Source organism: Mercenaria mercenaria, chromosome 15 (assembly GCF_021730395.1).
Source record: "Mercenaria mercenaria strain notata chromosome 15, MADL_Memer_1, whole genome shotgun sequence".
Classification (NCBI taxonomy): Eukaryota; Metazoa; Mollusca; class Bivalvia; order Venerida; family Veneridae; genus Mercenaria; species Mercenaria mercenaria.
In genome coordinates, this window is record NC_069375.1 from 54,797,363 (window position 1) to 54,818,209 (window position 20,847).

The following is a 20,847-nucleotide window of genomic DNA, read 5'->3' on the forward strand; positions in this document are numbered from 1 at the left end:
ACTCCTACACGACTGAATAAATCCGGACGCGAAACCCCAGGTGCACAACAACACATGCTGACCAACATTCCTGTAAAGTTTTGTGACTCTACGTCAAATACTTTTGGAGCTAGGCGCGACACAACATTCTCGAAAGGGCGGACGGACGGACGGACAAGGCAAATCTATATGCCTCCCCGCCCCGCAAAGTGGGGGCATAAAAAGGGGCATAATTCTATCAATATTAAAATCAGAGTTCTGGGGAATGTTTCTCCTGGTGAAGCCTTTGATGGTAAATAAGTATTTTAAGTTTCAAGTCAATAGCTTTGATAGTAACAGAGATATAAGACTCTATCAACAATTTTAACCTTAAAATTCTAAGTTAAAAAGGGACATAATTTTGTCAAAATTCAAATCAGAGTTACTGGGAATGTTTTTCCTGGTGTAGACTTCGATAGTAAATAACTATTTGAAGTTTCAAGTAAATAGTTTTGATAATAACATAGATATTTGACTTTATCAAAAACTTTAACCAAAATTTCTAAATTAAAAGGGGCATAATTCTGTCAAAATTCAAATCAGAGTAATGAAGGTTGTTTTTGTAGACTTCGATAGTAAATAACTATTTTAAGTTTCAGGTCAATAGCTTTGGTAGTAACAGAGATATTTGACTTTATCCAAATTGTAACCAGAAATTCTAAATTAAAAAGGGGAATAATTTCTCCTGGTGTAAACTTTGAGAGTAAATAATTATTATAAGTTTAAGTCAATAGCTTTGATAGTAACAGAGATATTTGACTTCATCAAAAACTTTAACAAACAGCGACCCCGACGCCCAACGCCGACGAGTGCAATAGCTTTATTTTTCTTCCAAAAGTCGAGCTAAAAACACACATCCGAATTTATATCACCTACCGCATAGTGATATAAATAACCCAAACCCTATTGCAGTTATAAATCTTTTTTCTACCGCGCATAATATAAATAAATTATTTTGGGAGACGGTCCCCTTGAAAAATCTATCGTCTTAGGTGTCCACAGTCCACGTAGACTTAATTCGCAAGTGTCTTTTATGAAATACCATTAATGAACCTCAAAATATAACGAATTTTCAAATAATGATTTTATATCATTAAACACAACAATTAGTTTTGTTTACTTATTAATAAGTGATATGGCATTCATACTAAAAAATAAGGTCATCATGTAAATGAGATTTTTAAACAATATTTCCCTTTTAATGGCCCCATCTATGTCATTTGTCTGTGTCTTATATATCAAATGTGTATAAAATGTAACTGAAAAAATATTGTCTCAGCAATTATTACTCACTGAGGTCATAAATTAACTTTTTGGGGAAATTGCCTTCGAAAATATATGATTAAAATGAATAAAACATAGGCCACTTTTTGGGGCTTCATTTTCGGCTGACTGTGGTTAGAGAACCGCGTGTCTCCTATACTTCAAAATAGTAATACCGGTATGCAAAGTTTCGTGCTTTCTCCACAAATAGAAACATCTTTTCCCTATAACCTATACGCTATATACAAAAAATGGTTTGAAATATTTTTCTTACTTCCACTTTGTAAATGATGTAGACAATTTTTGAAAACTCGATCGGTGGATATCTACGCACCTGCAGCAAAGTCAGAACGCTTGAGTGAAAATGATTATGTAGGGTAACTTACACGTAAACATCGTCAGATTACTACCCGATTTCAACTTGCAATAAATCAAAAACTTTGTCAGTAATACACCTAGTTTAACGAAAGTTATGGATGAATTGCAGTGGAGCGTTTTAAGGCCTATGTTTTTCTGAAATTATGAATTAGGTGGGTGGGGTACATGATATTATTTCTGAGAAATTTCGAAGTTATTGTAAAACAAATTTTATTCCAGTGTAACAATACTTTAAAAACCCATGCAGTGCTGAACTCTTACTTAATTAAAAGACAAAGTGGGAAAAGTTTTCAGTATGTTCGGGTAAACAATTTTCGGGTAAGTATTCTATATCATCAAGCATAAATGCGAAAAAAGTATAACATACTAGTAAACTGAACTATCCGTGTAAATGAGCTGAGAGCTATTTTTCTATTTCCATTTATTACTTTTCTAAAAAACACATTAAAATTAACCAGGTGTGGTAAAAATTGCCCATTTTTGGGCACATCCCTTTTACACATTAAAGAAGTCCCAACTAAAAGTATGGTGTGCGAAAAGGGCCTGGCGCTTGTACGTAGTGCGCATTTACAGGAGTGTATTGCTAAAATTTAAATATATTAAATATATATTTGATTTTATCGTAAGTCCGAAAAGTGCACCAAAAATAGCAGTATTAATTTTGTAAATAATATTATTTATTTACAAGCGTAGCCTTCTCTGACAATGACATCGGAATTCAAACAAGCCTTTTAGAAAGCTGCATTTTTCATGTACCTGATTTTTTTCCCACTTTGGTTAAAAGCATTTTTTACAATACATTTTTGTAGATAGTGACTGGCTACAGAAGGAATATCACGGAATAAAAATACGCTGGACCTACGGAATGCACAACCTTCTAAACTTCAAATTTTAAAAATTTTTGCTTTAATAAAAATGAAAAATAAACTAGACTCTATGATAAAAATCAAATAGATCGTTTGGGAAAGTGTTAGAGAGTGGAAAGCAAACATATCCTACGTAGTATTTAGCATGGAATTTTGCACTGGGGTAAATGGGACTCGCCCCGAAAAGGCCGGCCCGTCAGCCGCGAGTTAGTTGAATGAATGGTTACAGACTTCTATCCGCATGGCCTGGCAAAGGGGTAGGAGGTGGGAGGTAGTTGGCTAGCACAATAAAGGTGTCTCAATAACCAATTTGGCTGGCCCTTTAAATAAGGGTGACACTAATAAAAAATAAAAAGAGACCTTTACCTTTATACGGTAGGGATCTGTTTGTTTTACATGTAACATAAAAGCATTAACCCCTCGTGAAAATTATTATGCTTTCGGCGTTCACTGTATATGTATAATTATAATATTTACTTTGACGTTACACTGATACAAACAAATACCCTTTTGCATATTCTTTATATAAAATAAAAACAACCCAAACAAAAAACCCAACTATGGGGAAAATGTTTATCTTTTTTATTTTGTTGGGTTTAGAGTAACATCAAAACGATACAATTAACTTTTTCCATTTTTTTTTTTTTTTTTTTTTTTTTTTTTTTTTTTTGGTGGGGAAAACTCCAGGTTCCCCTCAGAAAAGTCAGCTTGTGGCTTCCTTACACCATCCCACGCCGGTGGAAAGGGAATTCAAAGTCAGCGACCTTGGCCACCCGGGTCATGGAGGCATCTATAGAAGTAATGTTTGAAATTTTTACCATTATTCAATTCTCACGCTGATTTTCATTCCTGTGAAGTGAACAATTGTCTACGTTTTCTTTTGAAAACTATTAAACTTATATATTCAATTAAATCCCGATAAATAAAAATGATACTGTAAAAGATATTTCCCGCCTAAAATTACAAATGGTTTGTCGAATACACCATACTTTTATTTACAAAAATTTACACACCACGAGGGTCGGAAAGCACGAAATTTACGTTCTTGAATGTATATATGAAACGTCATGCGGGAAATGTAAATAAAGGAATAAAGGTAATTTTTAAATTTTCGTGGAAAAATCGAACTGTGATTGTCGATGTTTCCGGAACAGAATATATATGAACGTATATATACGAGCCGTTTCATCTTATGGGACTTACAGGAACATTGTAAGCGATTGTTTATTTATTTATTTATGTTCTAGTAACCTTTGACACTGATTCGGGGAAAACCAATTTGTGACACTACATGTCTATTTTTGGGGCTGTAAAAAGATAGATCCAAAATTTAAACTAAAAGCTATATTGCATAACTTCTTCGTCATTTCTGGCATAGAATTCGGTTGCTATTTCGTTAGAATACAGAAAATTACTGGAAATAAAACATTCTTTGAAAAAGTCCCCGATCTTTTCATCATTTGTTTGGTTGGCGTATTTTTACAAAATTCATGTTAGTGGGGCCGTCATGTCCAAAAAGGGCCGGTAAAGTGATAATTTTGATGACACATTGGTTTTATTTTGTAATTGGTGATGATCGTCGTGATCAGAAAGATCGGACAGTGGGATGTTATAAAAAAGTGATACTTTATTTAGATTTGAAAGTGAATCGCACTACCCAAATAAGGAATTCAAGGTAAATACTCCTTTACTTCGTTCACTGAAGAAAACATGGCGGACATATTTTTGTAAAATTTTGGTGCACGTAGATTTGTGTAACCCAGTTTAACGACGTTTTCTTAGAAAACTAACGCTCAGCTCATTTACACTGACATATCCTTGATTGATGAATTATATATTGTATGATATAAGGACTTCGGTACCAAATACTTACCCCGAAAATTCCTGGCATTTTCCTCTTGTGCACTGTTGGAAAAGTGTTTTTGAGTGTCATTGATACTTTATAATTTACTCGGAGTACATTTTTTTATTATTTAAATTTCTCTTTGAACCCCGAGCATTTCTCGCGTTGTTACGACAATCTCAGTTTTACATAGGAATTTTGCACTGTCAAAATAGCATAGTCCTTAAATTTATTTAATGTATTGTAAATTATATAATATTTTCACAACTGAGAAGATATTTTAATGGCATATTAATAGATTTTTTTAGTGGTTAACAGGCTTTGTTATTTTTGTTTGTAGAAACCACGTTATGACCGTAGGTTCTGCAAAACACCTAATTTTCGTTACATGTGGTATTGTGTATCATTCCTTCGGTGTCGGTACAGTGGTATACTTTTAAGAGATCGTGGTAATGTGCAGTTTACAATGATAAGGATTTAAGTTGTTTTGAAGTTATAAAATGGATACAAATTTGTTTGTTTTGTTTGTTTCATGTTTAACGCCTGTGGGCAGTTAATATAACCAGTGTTCCCGCATTCTGTATCAGTACAAATCTGTTCTCCGCATTGCCAAGTAACTGCCAACTTTTCCAGATGAATGGTTGTATTCATTGTTTGGTAGTTTGTAATGGACTTCACGCCATTCGTATTTATACAGGGCGTTTTAAATTTAGCGTTTATAATGAAGTTTTCAAATATTGCATGATCGAAATAGAAAGAGTTGCTTTTCTGACTTCTTTCATAATAATACAAGGTTCACGTTTCTTATGTTAATTTTCAGTTAACCTGTCACAATCATCACAAGAGAGAATCGGCACAAGAGATATAGTGTGTAGAGTGAGTGGGGTAGATTGGTAAGTGTAACTTGTCTGCAATTTGTAATTTTATTACTATTTTGTATCATTTATTTTGTAATTCTGAATACAGTGGTAATGATTATAACGATTGACTTTATACTACAGGTGAATTGAAATACTGGTCACTAGAACGATATAGAAATAGTTCTATACTTGTGAACAAACGTCAAACGAATCTGTGGAACCTTTTACATCACGTTTAGAGAAGTTATTTGACAAAACAGTAGAACTGAAAGGATTCAAGAGAAGCAACAGAGAATTTTTGAAACAAGTTTTGCATTCTGGATTAAGGAAAGATTAAAGACACATGTCTGTATATCAGTGCAACGAGATTGCAGTATATGAAAACTTCAAGAACGATGCAAAGCTACAGTGAGTGTTCAGAAGAAGGAAAGCAGTGAACTTTCCGAAGTAAAGCAGTTATTTCAACGATTGAACTATAGAATAGATGTTTTTGAGTAGGAAAAAGAACGAAAAGCTTACAAGCCAAACAGACGGATATGGATTGGTAGCCGTGGTTATTCAAGAGGTACATTTAGAAGTGGAGGACGAGGAAGAGGTGATTATAATCCACAGAGACGGTACAGGACTTTTCAGCCTACCCGTTACCTTTGTCACCAGAAAGACCATTTACAAAGAAACTGCCCTAAAGCTTACAAGCAGACAGTTTTTTTTACAAATGCAATGAGAAGGGACACAAGTAAAACAACTGCCCAAATGATTAAGTGAAGTGCTTCGGTGTAGGACTGGATCGAAGCACTTATAAACAAGATCCTCAATAAATTGGCGATACAAATTTAGTCAACATAATATAACATGACATTCCTGCTACCGCATTACTTGATAAGGCAGCTGCGTTAGCGTTATAGCAGAATCATTTTGTAAGCAACATCTTTCACATGTGGGCATTCAGCCGGTCGGTGACATTCTTAATATCGAATGTGCTGATGGACAAAATCTACTTTACACAGGTTACATTGAAGCTAAATTGAAAGTTGAAACTGGCCTACCTAAAGCCAAACTAGTAACATACCTTCTTCTAGTCACACCAGATACATAATTCTTGGAAGAACCCCGAATATTATTGGAAGTAATATATTACATGAACTTCTGAAAGTCTGTTAAGAGAGCTTTGGAGAACGATTTCTACAGGAAGCTAGATCGCATACCGGATGTTATCTTAGATTTAGGACAATTGTAGTAAGAGAGAAAAAATTAAAGAGACAAAAATAAATAAACTAGCTGTTGTCAAGAATGCATCGTTTTGAAATCAAATGAATTTATACAGTTGGCATGTTACACTATCCAGTCACTGCTGTTATTATACAAGAGATTGAAAACAGCAATATACCATCAGTCATATTTATAGCTCCAGCAGTCATTCTGTACCAGTATAAGCAGAACTCTGAAACAAAAGTCTACCTATCAAACTTGACGACAAACACAGTTACCAACGTGCAGAAGTCTGTCATATGAGCTGCAACCTGTCACCGTAGCTGAAGAAGTGTTTGAAAAGATAGTAAAGAACCATAAAAAGACAGAGAGATTGATGAATTGAACATTGATGATACAGGCATACATGATCCAGACAAGAAATTGCAATTAAAATAATCGCCCTAGGTACAAGGACATTTTTCCCTGATGAAACTGATATTGGTGTATGTAATAAAATCAAACATCGAATTGATTTAATCAAAGTACACCTTTTTAGCAGAGACACCGTCGAATACCGCTATCTATGACAGATGTAGTGCGTCAGCATATTGAACATTTACTCTCTACTTGAATAATATCAAAGTTACTTTTTTGCTTCCATTGTAGTGTTTGTTTGGAACAAGAATGGGAAACTGAGGCTTTGCATAGATTACCCTCTGCTTAATGAAAGAACGAGAGAGAGAGTTGGTCTACGGATCGCAAGGTCGTTAGTTCGATTTCCGGGCGGGGCGTATGTTCTCCGTGACGATTTGATAAAAGACATTGTGTCTGAAATCATTCGTCCTCCACCTCTGATTCATGTGGGGAAGTTGGCAGTTACTTGCAGAGAACAGGTTTATACCGGTGCAGAATCCAGGAATACTGGTTAGGTTAACTGCCCGCCGTTACATGACTGAAATACTGTTGGAAAACGGCGTTAAACCCAAAACAAACAACCAAATAATGAAAGAACAGTGAAAGATTCATATGCCTTGCTAAAATGGATGGATGAAGATTTTGATAATTTACATGATGCAAAGTACTTTTCGACCATAGATATGAAGGCTGGCTATCACCTGATAGAAGTGAATGAAAAGCGCACAAGAAAAGGACTGCATTTACTGTAGGATCGATTGGCTGTCACGGATAATATTATATTATAACAAGATGCTGTTTGCTTTAACAAATTCACCAACTACATATCAACGACTTATGGAAGAAATTTTAGGAGACCGCGCATGCAAATTTGCATTATTTGTCTAGATGATCTTATTTTCAGAGAAACTTTTGAACGACACCTTGAACGTTTAGACATTGGTTTAGGGAAAATGAGAGCTGTCAGTCTAAAACTTGCGCCAGAGATATGTGTCTTCTTTAAACAAGAAGTTAGATTTCTAGGATATTAGGTGAGTGGTAACGACATAGAGACAGGTTCGAAGAAAATAGCTAAAATACAGAATTGGTCAGATCCATCTAATGCAGGTGAACAACGACACAAATGCAGTCGCAGATGTTATGAACAGGTAACCGCATCAGAAAGAACAAGATGAAAGTAATGATAACAGGCTTAAGACAGATGACAAAACAGTAAAAGCAATCTGCAATGCTATAAATATTCCTTATATTGATACACTACAAATGGCAAATATCAACATAACTGAGGCAACAGAGGAATCAGGACATATTTTAACACAGAAAGAAATGAGAGAAATGAGACAAGCACAGAGACAGGATAGACTTATAGAAAGAATGAGGAGAGCAGCGATTAATCAATCCATGCCAAATATATACATGACAAAAGACGACTTGACAATGAAAAAACAAAAATTTAAAGATTAAAAGAGAGATTTTATTTCGAACTATGATAGAAGATGAAAATGAGATTGAGCAACTTGTTATACCTGAATGTTATAGGATAGAGGTACTTAAAGGACTTCATAATGATGCAGGCCATCTAGGACAAGAACGTACAATGAGACTGATGAGAGACAGGTACTACTGGCCAGGAATAGCAAGCAGTGTTGCACAAAGGTATAAGCAGCTGTGACCGCTGCATTAGAAGAAGAATGCAAATAAAAAGAGCCTCACTAGTGTACATCCATAGTACATATCCTCTGGAATTAATATACTTTGATTATCTGACTTTGGAACCAATCGAAGGCGAAAAAAGGAAACATTCTTGTCAATACGGACCATTACACAAAGTTTGCACAGGCCATTCCAATTACGTACCAAACTGCGAAAACCACAGCTGGTGCTTTTTCTATAACATTGCCATACACTACGGAATTACAAATCGTTTACACTGAGAGTGAGGCGCAAACTTTGAAAGTGAAATTATTAAGGAACTTTGTAACATCACTAACATGAAGAAAAGTCACACCATACCATATCATCCGCAAGGACACTCAGGATCAGATTGTTTTTAATAGAACAATATTAGAATGCTTGGAACATTAGAGATAGAACAGACAAGAAATATCTTTAAAAAAGATGGTCGGCAAATTGTAATAAGACAGTAAGTTCATGAGGTTTTCATATCATTTGTGTTATTCTATCATCTATCTAACATTTGAAAATAGCAAACTAAAAAACAACCTTGAACAATTTAAATGGTTCTCTTTTAATTTTTCACAAAGGTTTTTGTAACGGTGCAATAATTGTTTTTCCTTTTTTTTGGTATGTCGAATAATTACAGCAGTGGGCTTGAGTCACTTTCTACCTAGAAGACATTAAACGATCGGGTAATCACACCCCTTATTCATGTGATACGCGACCGTATTCAGCTCTCCCTGTAAATTGATACATATTGGTATTTGAACAGGTTTCTGTTCTTTTTATTAAACTTTTTTATCATTTTAGATGTATATCAATATTCTTGCTAAATATACTGAGCAAAGCGTAGTCTTAAAACTGTAAACAGCGTCATTAAACACTCCTTGTCTGACATTTCACTTAGCGTTTTCACAATTAGGAGAGTGAAAAACAAGAACAATCTTAAAAAAAATTGTCGCTAATTAGGAAACCAAGAGTTATGAGTTACAAATCGGTGTTAATTCTAACATCTATCTAACATTTTGAAATAGCAAAACCAAACACCAACACTTAACAACAATTTAAATGGATTCTCTTTAAAATGTTCACAAAGGTTTCCTAGATGTGCAATTTTGTTTGTTTATTCTACGACAAATAATTACAGTAGCGGTCTGGAAGGCACTTCTCTACATAGAAGACTCTAATCACACTCTTATTCATGCTATACGCAGACCGTATTCAGCTCTTTCTGTAAATTGATATCTGTTGGTATTTGAACAGGTTTTTATCATATTTATTAAACTTACTTATCATTTTTTAGATATGTCAATATTCTTCCTAAATATACTGAGCGAAACTTAGCTTTAAAACTGTGAACAGCGTCATTTGAAGCGGAGATATATGCTTTGTCCACATTTCACCCAGCGTAGCACAATCAGCAGAGTGAAACAAACAGACACCCTCGTCCAGTCAGGCAGAGTGTTGCATAAATCGTTCATTTTGATAAATTATCTATAATGCGTTATCGAGTAGTCTGATTTGCAAATTGAAATCACGTGGCATGGTCACGAATTCGTTCTTAATACGGCATTCGCCGAAAAAAATGACTGGAAGAAATATGTAAATTATTTGGTTTATGCATAAAATTGTATTCCACATATGCATACAATTGTATTCCACATGAGGCTACCAAGATATCACGATATGAATTCATGCTTGAGCGCACACCAAAGTTACCATTGATGCTATATTTTAAAAGGCAAGAGAGGGCAGTGCACGAAAATCTACTGAGGAATATAAAAAACGAGAAAGATTGTAGAATCACATGTAGATAAATCAAACTAAACAGAAGGAGTATTAAGAGAGAACAGCAAAAGCCGCAAAAAATCAGTAACAAAGTTGTAGTAAAGAAACTAGCATTTGAACGCAAACAAAAAATTCAGGAAAAGTTTGAAGAAGATGAACATTTAGTGATTGATCAACAAAGACCTGATATCTCCGCTTCAAAGTAAAATCAACAAGAGATGACAGAGAAAAGACTTTAAATCGTAATCATTTAATTCTCGTACACAGCCAGGATACTGAAGATGAATGGAGTGGAGATAAAGTGACAGAGGACACTATAGAATAAAAAAAATAACTACAACTGAGAGGAGTAGGAAAGATAAAAATAAGGAAAACGACATCGCAAGACTTGAAAATCTCAAAGTGAGGAGGAATATGAATTTATACCAAGTATAAATCGCTATGAAGATGCCCATACTCCAAACACTGGAAGACAATCTGTATATGTATAGAGTTGTTGCATTGCACAAAGCTACAGGCTCTATGTCAGAATAATTTGTATATTTAATATATTACCGATGTAACAAATAAGCACAGATAGTTCTTGACTCCTTTTTCATTGTATCATTGCTATAATTGTGGTTAAATTGCTGTAAATAATAGGATTTCGGTTATTTATAGACGATTTGGATTAATAACAGTGATAGGTTGATCCCAGCATCACACATTATATATACATAAGTTTAAGGGGAACCAACTATTTGTTAAAGCAAATACCCGTTATGAAGTACTGTGTACTAATTTGGAACAGTCAGAAACAAGTTCTATAAATAGCACCAATCAAAGCTCACTTCTGCCCAGAATAAATGGGTAGAGAGATGACAGAGAATTTATTCTCTATCCAGCAATCGAAGAAGGCACATCAAGGCTCAACTAATAATTTATCCCAGTACCCTGATAAGGAAGTTATTGAAACTACACTGTCAGGGCGGACAGATTATTAGAAAAAAGACATTTGAAGTTTATAGACTAAAGACGAGTTGCCGAATTTCAACAACATTTTGGGCTCTAGGGCCAGCGTATAGAAGTTTACCTTAAGGGTAGTTGAATGCTGTAGACAATAGCATATATAGGCTAAGCATCGGAAAGCTCAGACAGAGACCCAGAGCTTGGTAATCTACTGAGATAGTAGGAGAGATCAAACTTATAGACGAGGTTCAGCGTTGTTGGCGAAGTACAGCCCAGGCATCCGGGTTATATCTGTATGATAATTAAATACTACATGTAATAGCATATCAGCGCTGAGCATCCAGGAGACAGGGCAGACATAAAGAGTTGCAGCTTTAATAAAGCGGACATAGGCTGAGCATCTATGTGATAGGACTCGTATCTGCAGCCTATAGGAGTTTGAGCTGATTGCATTAGTGAAAGTTTGATAGTTGAAACATTGAGTGATTTTTGCCAGAACCCTGGAATTAACTTGCTCATAATTGAAATCATTTACGAATCATATGTAGAGGAAAATTTTATATACGAGATATTTTGTCTCACAAGCTATACGTTTTAACAAAGAACAATCTGCATCGTTTGTCAGCTAGTCTAAGACATAGTCACCTGAGCGATTGGACCCATTTCATTGTTCAAGGTACTAAAGGCGTAAGCACTTCCCTGGGTCATTATAACTCGTATCCTAACAATCTGGATGCTTTGATGAAGTCAATTGCTTAAACCGAGATGGACAGTGACACAGCACATAAACTTATTAGTCCCCTACTGGTTGAAAACCAGTTTCGGGGACTATAGGAATGCGCTTTTCCGTCCGTATTTCTGTCATTCCGTCATTCCGTCCGTCTTTCCGTCCTTCCATCCGTCCGTCCGTCCGTCCGTCCGTCCGCAATTTCGTGTCCGGTCCATAACTCTGTCATCCATAAAAGGATTTTTATATTACTTGGCACAAATGTTCCCCATGATGAGACGACGTGTCTTGCGCAAAATCCGGCCCCCTAGCTTAAAGGTCAAGGTCACAATTTGAGGTCAAAGGTCAACAGGGCTTTTTTCCTGTCCGGTCCATAACTCTGCCATCCATGAAGGGATTTTAATATTACTTGGCACAAATGTACCTCATAATAAGACGATGTGTCTTGCATAACTTTCAGACCCCTACCTCAAAGGTCAAGGTCACACTTGGCAGTCAAATGTTAACATGGCATGAACAGGGTCTGTTTCCTGTCCGGACCATAACTCTGTCATCCATGAAGGGATTTTAATATTACTTGGCACAAATGTTCTACATGATGAGACGACGTGTCATGCGCAAACTCGGACCCCTAACTGAAAGGTCAAGGTCACAATTGGAGGTCAAAGGTCAACATAGCTTTTTTTCCTGTCCGGTCCATAACTCTGTCATCCATGAAGGGATTTTAATATTACTTGGCACAAATGTACCTCATAATAAGACGATGTGTCATGCACAACTTTCAGACCCCTATCTCAAAGGTCAAGGTCACACTTGGCAGTCAAATGTTAACATGGCATGAACAGGGTCTGTTTCGTGTCCGGTCCATAACTCTGCCATCCATGAAGGTATTTTAATATTACTTGGCACAAATGTTCCCCATGATGAGATGACGTGTCATGCGCAAAACCCCGACCCCTAGCTCAAAGGTCAAGGTCACAATTGGAGGTCAAATGTCAATAGGGTTTTTTTACTGTCCGGTCCAGAACTCTGACATCCATCAAGGGATTCTAATATTACTTGGCATAAATGTTCTCCATGATGAAACGTGTCGTGCGCAACACCCAGAACCCTAGCTTAAAGGTCAAGGTCACACTTGGAGATTAACGGTTAATGGGACATTTTTCCTGTCCGGTGTATAACTTTGTCATGCAAAAAGGATTTGAATATTACTTGGCACAAATGTTCACCACTATGAGAGGGAGTGTCATGCACAAGAACCTGTTCCCTAGGTTGAAGAAGGTCAAGGTCACACACAGATGCCAAAGGTCAGATACAAGAATGACTTTGTCTGGAACAATTTTTCTTCATGCATGGAGTGATTTTGATGTAACTTGGCATAAGTGTTCACCATCATGAGACAGATTGTTATGCGCAAGAACCAGGTCCCTAGGTCAAGGTCACGCTTAGAGGTCAAATGCCAAATTCAAGAATGACTTTGTTCGGAGCATTTCTTCTTTATGCATGGAGGGATTTTGATGTAACTTGGCAGAAATGTTCACCACCATGAGGCACTCTTGTTTTTTCTAGAATCATTTCCCTTTGTTATTACTATAAATAGCTTATATTGGAATTTACTTATTACAGGCCGTAGGGAAAAATCGAGACCAGTTTTCTGTAGTACAACATGCATCCAATTTTTAGGTGTATTTTGACCTATCTCTACCTGGTAAAGAGTTTTGTGTGGACTTATATGGATTTTTATTTTACTATAAATTACGTTACCTTTTTGATAATCGGCCAAAAATGCTATATGAAAACATCTATAGGGTTTTATATATACAAATTTTAATCCAAGTCTTTTGTTTATGACATACTGTATATATAGTACAATATTGTTTATACATCATTCTTGCATAAAACCGTTGTTTTTTGCCGATTTTGGGCATGCACAAACAGGGAAAAAACGTGTACAAACAAGGAGATTCTCGTGAGCACGCGCTGTTGGTGAACGTTTTGAATATGCTGTTGTGGGTCCAACGTAAGCAAATTATGGATCCCGAATCAATTTTGGCCGAAGTCGAAAGGTCCGAGATTTATGAAATCTTTTCATCTGCATATTTATTAAAAATATCATTTTTCAACCTAACTTTACTTTAACTTGTAATAAGCGCTACCTCTCTTGATACGCGACTGAATTGACGTTCCTTATTATTGTATTATTACGCGTATTAGACTCAAAGTAAGTTTACACGCCGCGATTTAATCCCTGAAAATGATAGGCAAACAACAATTTACAAAAATACAATTTCGTTTTCCAAATTAATTTGAGTCGAGAAAGTTGACATACTAACTTTAAATCTTACACTAAAACTTTTAAAAAATGTTTGTGTCTACTTTACACATCTATGCAGTCTACTGATACAGTGATGGTGTGTAATGTAAAGCATAAACATGACGAAGGGTAAAGTTTGAAGGATTTTTCCACAGTTAATGAACATTTGATGAACAGAAGGTATTTATTATATATTTTTCAATTTATTTGTAGATCTCACCAACCATGTTTGAGTTTATAAATCCAATCTAAGTTGATTATATCGATTTTGGAAAAATTCAAATTTTTGTGTTTATCAAACTTTGATCGCGATGGGGTGGGGTGCAAAGCAAAATTTTCTAGTTATAGGCCTAGAGATTTCATTCTTAACGACATGAAGAATATAGGTATTGCTACCAGTTTCTATTAAACGATAATATTTACATTTAAAAAGCGTAAGGGGCAGACTATTAATTTAAACCAAGCAGAATTGTGTTCTGTCGGCACCTCACCTGCAAATTGTGTAAAGACAGAATGCCGTGTAGGGTTATGCCCTTTTCTCATAATTCCGAGCCTCTAAAGCTAAAGTTCCTACCGATATATCGGAAAACGGGGAAGTCATGCTTATTTTACATATATTTAATATTAAAGAAATTACTACAACAAGAATGTCCGTTCGACATGTATAAAATACGCACTGTTTCTGTATGCCCTGGAAATGCATAAATAAAACATGTGTCCATAACAACCTGAAACGGCCGACTTCGATCGGCTAATGTCAGCTGGATAGTCTTGTTTTTTCGATATTTCCAGCACTTAAGTTGTGTTTTATGCAAGAATAGCGATAACGCACGTTTGTTTCGTGAAACAACATCTGCAGAATCCCTCGGGCTATGTTGGTGCACTCGCCCTACGGGCTCGTGCACCAACCAATCCCTTGGGATTCTGCAGATGTTGTTACACAAAAAAACGTGCGTTAACCCTACATTGACAGATATCAGTTCATTATGCTATACTGCAGTAGAGAAAATTAGGTGCCTTCCAGTAGGGGACTTTGTATTGCATGGCAATACTTCATTCACTTGTTGTAACAATGATGAAGTAATCCATTGTATTTGATATGTGTTTAATGTGTCATTTAGGCAAATAAACAGGATATGACAAATAATTATGTAACAATTAAAGAACTGTGTGGTCACAGTTTTTCTTATGCAGGGGGAGAAATAGTAAAATGTAGTTTGTAAAATATTTTACTTTGCGTGTATTATTATACGAATGCGCCGATACTAAGCATCGCCAAATAAAAGCACCGCTCTTCCGATAATTCAAGGTAAGGGAGATAACTACAGAGGGTTCAGCTGGCAATGACTACTCTGTTGACGAATGCTACATGTCCTTACCGATTTGTTTTCTGGTGGGGAAAAACCATACTGACAATATCAAACTAATAGGTTGAATGTTTAATAGTACTTTAAAGATAAAACAACAACAACAACAAAAGCCCGTAAGAACGCATTTCACAATCAGACATGAAAGTATCCATTAATTAATCTACAAAATGCAACTTGTAGTTAAGAAGATCAATGATAAAATGACAATCACTGTTCTGTTGGCTGTAACACTAAATCGCTATTTTAATATATCACAGATGCAAAGCTTTGATCTTTATAATGGGAAATGAAATTGTCAATAAAAGGTCGATATTTCAAACGCGACACGTGTGAAAACATATACAATACGTTAACAAACATATGATAAGATATATTTGTACAGGTGGGTAAATGAGTTTATTTAAACAGGTATATACTACATGGTCGGATGAGCACTAATTTGCTGGAAATGATGGACGGGGATTACTATTTCGCGTCTTGTCTGAAGACAAAGTTATGCTGATTTGTGTCTACAGGATATATCATTTGAAAGCATTTAACTGTCGCTTGTTCATTGAAGCTGTGTTGCTAATTGACTATATGATGGTTAAGTGGGAAACCTAACGGATCTAAACTGATTTAATCACTCGTAACGTGTCTTTCAGGAGATTATCATTGATTCATTTTTGACAGGTCGTTCCTATAATTGGTCATTATAATTGTCGGGAAAAACATAGGTGGTTTAATTTGACAAATTTTTGTTGACAGCGGGTGTTATTTTGGCGGTTGAGAACTCTAGAGCCAAATCTGACCTCCGCCAAATCAAAGTCGTCAAAAACAAACCGCCAACATTTGGCGACGCAGATATAAAGACGTAATTATATCATTATTCAAGTACTGTTCATATTACTAAATTTGTAAGGGCAATAACTCCTGATATTAGGTTTAAATGGTTATAATGCATTATATGTGTTCACTTATTTGTTGCCATCCAGCTGGCTTACGGAAGGTCGGTGGTTCTACCCAGGTGCCCGCTCGTGATGAAATAGTGCACGGAGGGGCACCTGGGGTCTTCCTCCACCATTAAAGCTGGAAAGTCGCCATATGACCTAAAATTGTGTCGGTGCGACGTTAAACCCAACAAAATAAATAAATAAATCACTTATTTGTTAATATTTAGTTTAATAATATTGTATTGCTATCTTCTCATGGCAATGCAAATTTACAAGACATGCATACAAACGTCGAACTAAATTTAAGAATTTCATACATGCATGGATATACAGATTATATATAAAAGCAAAAGGGTTGGGTCACAAGTTTTAACAACATTATATGTTAATATCATGTTAACAGTAATGTACTATTTATACTATTATATTGAAATTATTTGCAAGTTTGTAAATACGTGAGGGATATTGTGTTAATTTGTGACAGAATGGTATTTATTTTTACTGACTGACTAAGACTGATAACGACGGGACGTCATTCCAGAAGGTGGGAGAGTGTATAGTCGGATTGAATTTTGGTGATCAAACGTCTTCCGGATAATTTTAGCAGATTGGTGTAAATTTTAGCCGCGAAAACTATGTCACGTGATTCACCTTTTTTAGGGAATACATATTGTCTTAGTAAAGCAAAAATTATTGTAAATAATATCCGATAGTGATAGTTCACAGGTTAATTATCGGTTTAAAATTGATGTATCCATTGTTTGGTAACTTTTAATGGGCTTCACCTTATTCGTATTTATACAGGGCGTTTGTAATTTGGACTTTATAATGAAGTTGTCAAATGTTTTCGCGAATGATCAAAATAGCAGCAGTTGCTTTTCTGAGTTCTTTCATAATATAACAACGTTCACGTATCTTATTTTGTTTGCACCATCTTAATTTTCAGTTTACCTGTCACAATCATCACAAGAGAGAATGGCACAAGAGGTGTAGAGTGTTCAGAGTGAGTGAGAGCCATTCATTTCAACAAAGTGGTGAGTGTAACTTGTCTCATTTTTTGTAACTCTATTTTCATTTTGTATTTTATGTTTTGTGATTCGGAAGAGACACTGGTAATAATTATTAAGATTGATTTTATATTACCGGTAAATTAAAATACTGGACACTAGAACGGTATAGAATAATGTTGCATAATATAACAACTTTGAGTATATTATATCTAAAGGGTGCAACATTGGGTACATTTGAAAGAAAAAGTTATATGTAACTGTATTGTAGTTTTATTAGCTTGACTTAGCATATTTTTTGGTTTAGGTTTTGTACGTAAGCTGATATCTCAGTGCCCACTTATGGTAATTGATCGAAACTTCACACGCTTGTCCACTGTAACGGGCTTATATGCATTGTACAGGTTCCCTAAACCCTGCATCTTCAATTGACAAGGCTGTTGTATAGTCGAGTGTTGCTGTCCTTAGCTTTTTTATAGTGCATGTTTATGCCAGTATTTATGAAGGTATTGTTAATTCTAATTTACCTTAAGATATTGTTTACTCCAGTATTCATGATGAAGATATTGTTTACTCCAGTATTCATGATGAAGATATTGTTTACTCCAGTATTCATGATGAAGATATTGTTTACTCCAGTATTCATGATGAAGATATTGTTTATTCCAGTATTCATGAAGATACTGTTTATTCCAGTATTCATGAAAATATTGTATATTTGCAAAGTTCTGTTATGATCAGTAAATATCTGTTTATCTTTTTAGGATGGATTTATCATTCTCACGATCATCATATCGTTTGAAGATTCAGGAAACATTTGGAATTCCAGAACATAACTACTATAGAGAACTGTATGTGATGTTGTGTACAATCAACAAAACTGGGTTTCTTGATTGACACTTAATAGAACTATTTAAGCTAAGTGGTGTAAGAATACCGGAGAGATTTATATTATTATTGGAGTATAAATAAGCAAATATAAAACCCGAACCCACCTCTTCGTGACTTATTCTGAATTTATTTTATAATGGGTAAGCCAGAAGGATACATTAGCATTGTGTTGTAAAGTTGTACTTGAAATTAAAGAAAACAAACAATACGTTATTGCGAATGACATGTTTCTGTTACTGATAACAGTTGTTGTAAATACAGCCGTTTCTGTATTTAGCGAATATAGTTGGAGACTTTCTACGTGGGATCCTCCAATGATTTTGACTTGTTCAGAATTATGCAAATGTATCGTATCGACACTATTATACCATGGACAACCAAAGCCGATATCTTTTAAGAATATTAAAATTTGGGCGATTCCAGGATTGCTTTATATGGCATTGAACACAATGAGCGCATTCGCCTTCAAATATTTGCCCTCCCATTTCATCATCACTGTATCAAATCTGAAAATTGTATTTTCCATGCTTATTTCCACTTACTTTTTGAAGCAAACATTTACAAAGCAACAATGGATTGCAGGAATGACTATTATGTCGGGACTTGTAATCATTTATCTAAATCCGTTGGACGACGATCTTACAATAATGTGGTTTTCAGTTATATTTGGTTTATGTTCGGGTCTATTATCAGCGGGCGCTGGGGCGTTCTGTGAATATCTGTATTCTATGGACCCGGATGAATCTATTCATGCACAAAATGTTAAATTATATTCTTTCGGAATTTTTTTTAATCTCCTCAACTTTTTGGCGCGTTCACATAATGCTTTTAAGTTCCATTGGACACAAGTCATCTTGATATTGCAATATGCATTTGCAGGCATTTTGGTGTCATTTGTTCTCAGATATTTGGGGAATGTTGTTCGTTATATTATTGGTGCGTTGACTGTTTTGTCAGTAGCAGTAGCGTCACATATATTGCTAGGTAACAAAATCACACCTAATTTTGCCGGCGGTTCATTGTTTGTCATCTGTGGAACGCTGATGTATAATTTTGGAAAGAAAACAGTAGACAAGGACATAATAGTCGAGGATGAGAATGATGGTACCTAGCATGAAGATGTATTTAGAAAGCTGGCAATTATCTAATACTTTCTATTCTGGAGCTACGTACACACGATAATAATAATGAAAATTATAATAATAATAAAAGAAATAATAATATTTGTTTTGTTTTGTTTTATTGCTTTAGCGTCATTTTGTTTTCAGTTTTAATTAATAATATCAGTATTGCCTTTGCGTCATCTCAAATCATACAACGTGTTTTCAATATTATATTAATAATATCATTATTGCTTAAGCGTCATTTCATGTCATACTTTGTGTTTTCAATATTATATTAATGATATCAAGGGGACTTTGTACTCATATTGTTTTGATGTTCAGCAATTTTCAAAAGAAAAAAAAAAATAAAATAAAACTGTGACAAGATACGCTTACATAAAATGCACGACTAGTTTTTGAGAACAATAGTTACAAATGACTTATTTGATGTCAGTACCGTAGCCAGACACACATTTTAACCGAGGGAGTGTAGGGGTGGGGGTGGGGGTGGGGGTGGTGGTAGAGGTATATGTGGCGTGTACAGGGCATGTTCTCTCGCAAATTATTCTAAAAGACACTTTAGAGTAAATAGCAATGTGAATTATGACGTATAATTATGTACATTGCAATATTCAAGAATCAAAGGCTAGAGAAATTCTTCTTTGTTCTGGACCTGGAGAATTCCCGTATTATCAGTTGGCATATTTTTGGGGCCAATTGTCATTCTTGTCCCAGTTCTTTAAATTTCTTGACTTGGTGTTAGATTTTGGATTTCTTTACATTTATTAGTAGCTTTCATGTCATTGGAGTGTTGTTTTTTTTTAATTTTAACAGTTTCTGAACTATTTTCTCAGAATATGAAACTTTCAATTTCTTTCAGCCTAAACCTGAGGACTTAAAATTCCCACCACCTTTTCCTTCTTATCAGGATAAATATTTAAACAATCAAACTGCTTTAAAATGTTTTCTGCTTAATTCATTTTAAAAAAATCTATGCCAGCATTAAAACAGAGTTACCCATTTTTCGATTTTTTTTCTCATTCAGATAAAAGTTGTAAGAGAGCCTTTTCCAGCCTTATCATATATAGTGGACTTTAGTGGTGTCAGGTTTTATGCATTTGTATTTCTGCTTGTTTTATTGTACATCTTACTGACATATACTGACTGCGAGGTACATTTATGGTGCATGTTTGGGATGTTTCCTTTCACAATAATCTCATGAAAACCAAAGCTACCTGGTGGAGACTAAATCAGTAT

The 20,847-nt window shown here is 35.2% G+C and overlaps 1 long non-coding RNA gene across 1 annotated transcript; it reads left to right on the top strand.

The window, feature by feature from the left end:
- The first annotated feature begins 4,597 nt into the window (after window positions 1–4,597).
- Window positions 4,598–19,710, top strand: LOC123555028 (uncharacterized). The gene is made up of 4 exons (XR_006687181.2): window positions 4,598–4,817; window positions 5,189–5,261; window positions 17,536–17,623; window positions 18,361–19,710. It is a non-coding gene; the product is annotated as an uncharacterized LOC123555028 (long non-coding RNA).
- The last annotated feature ends 1,137 nt before the right edge of the window (window positions 19,711–20,847 follow it).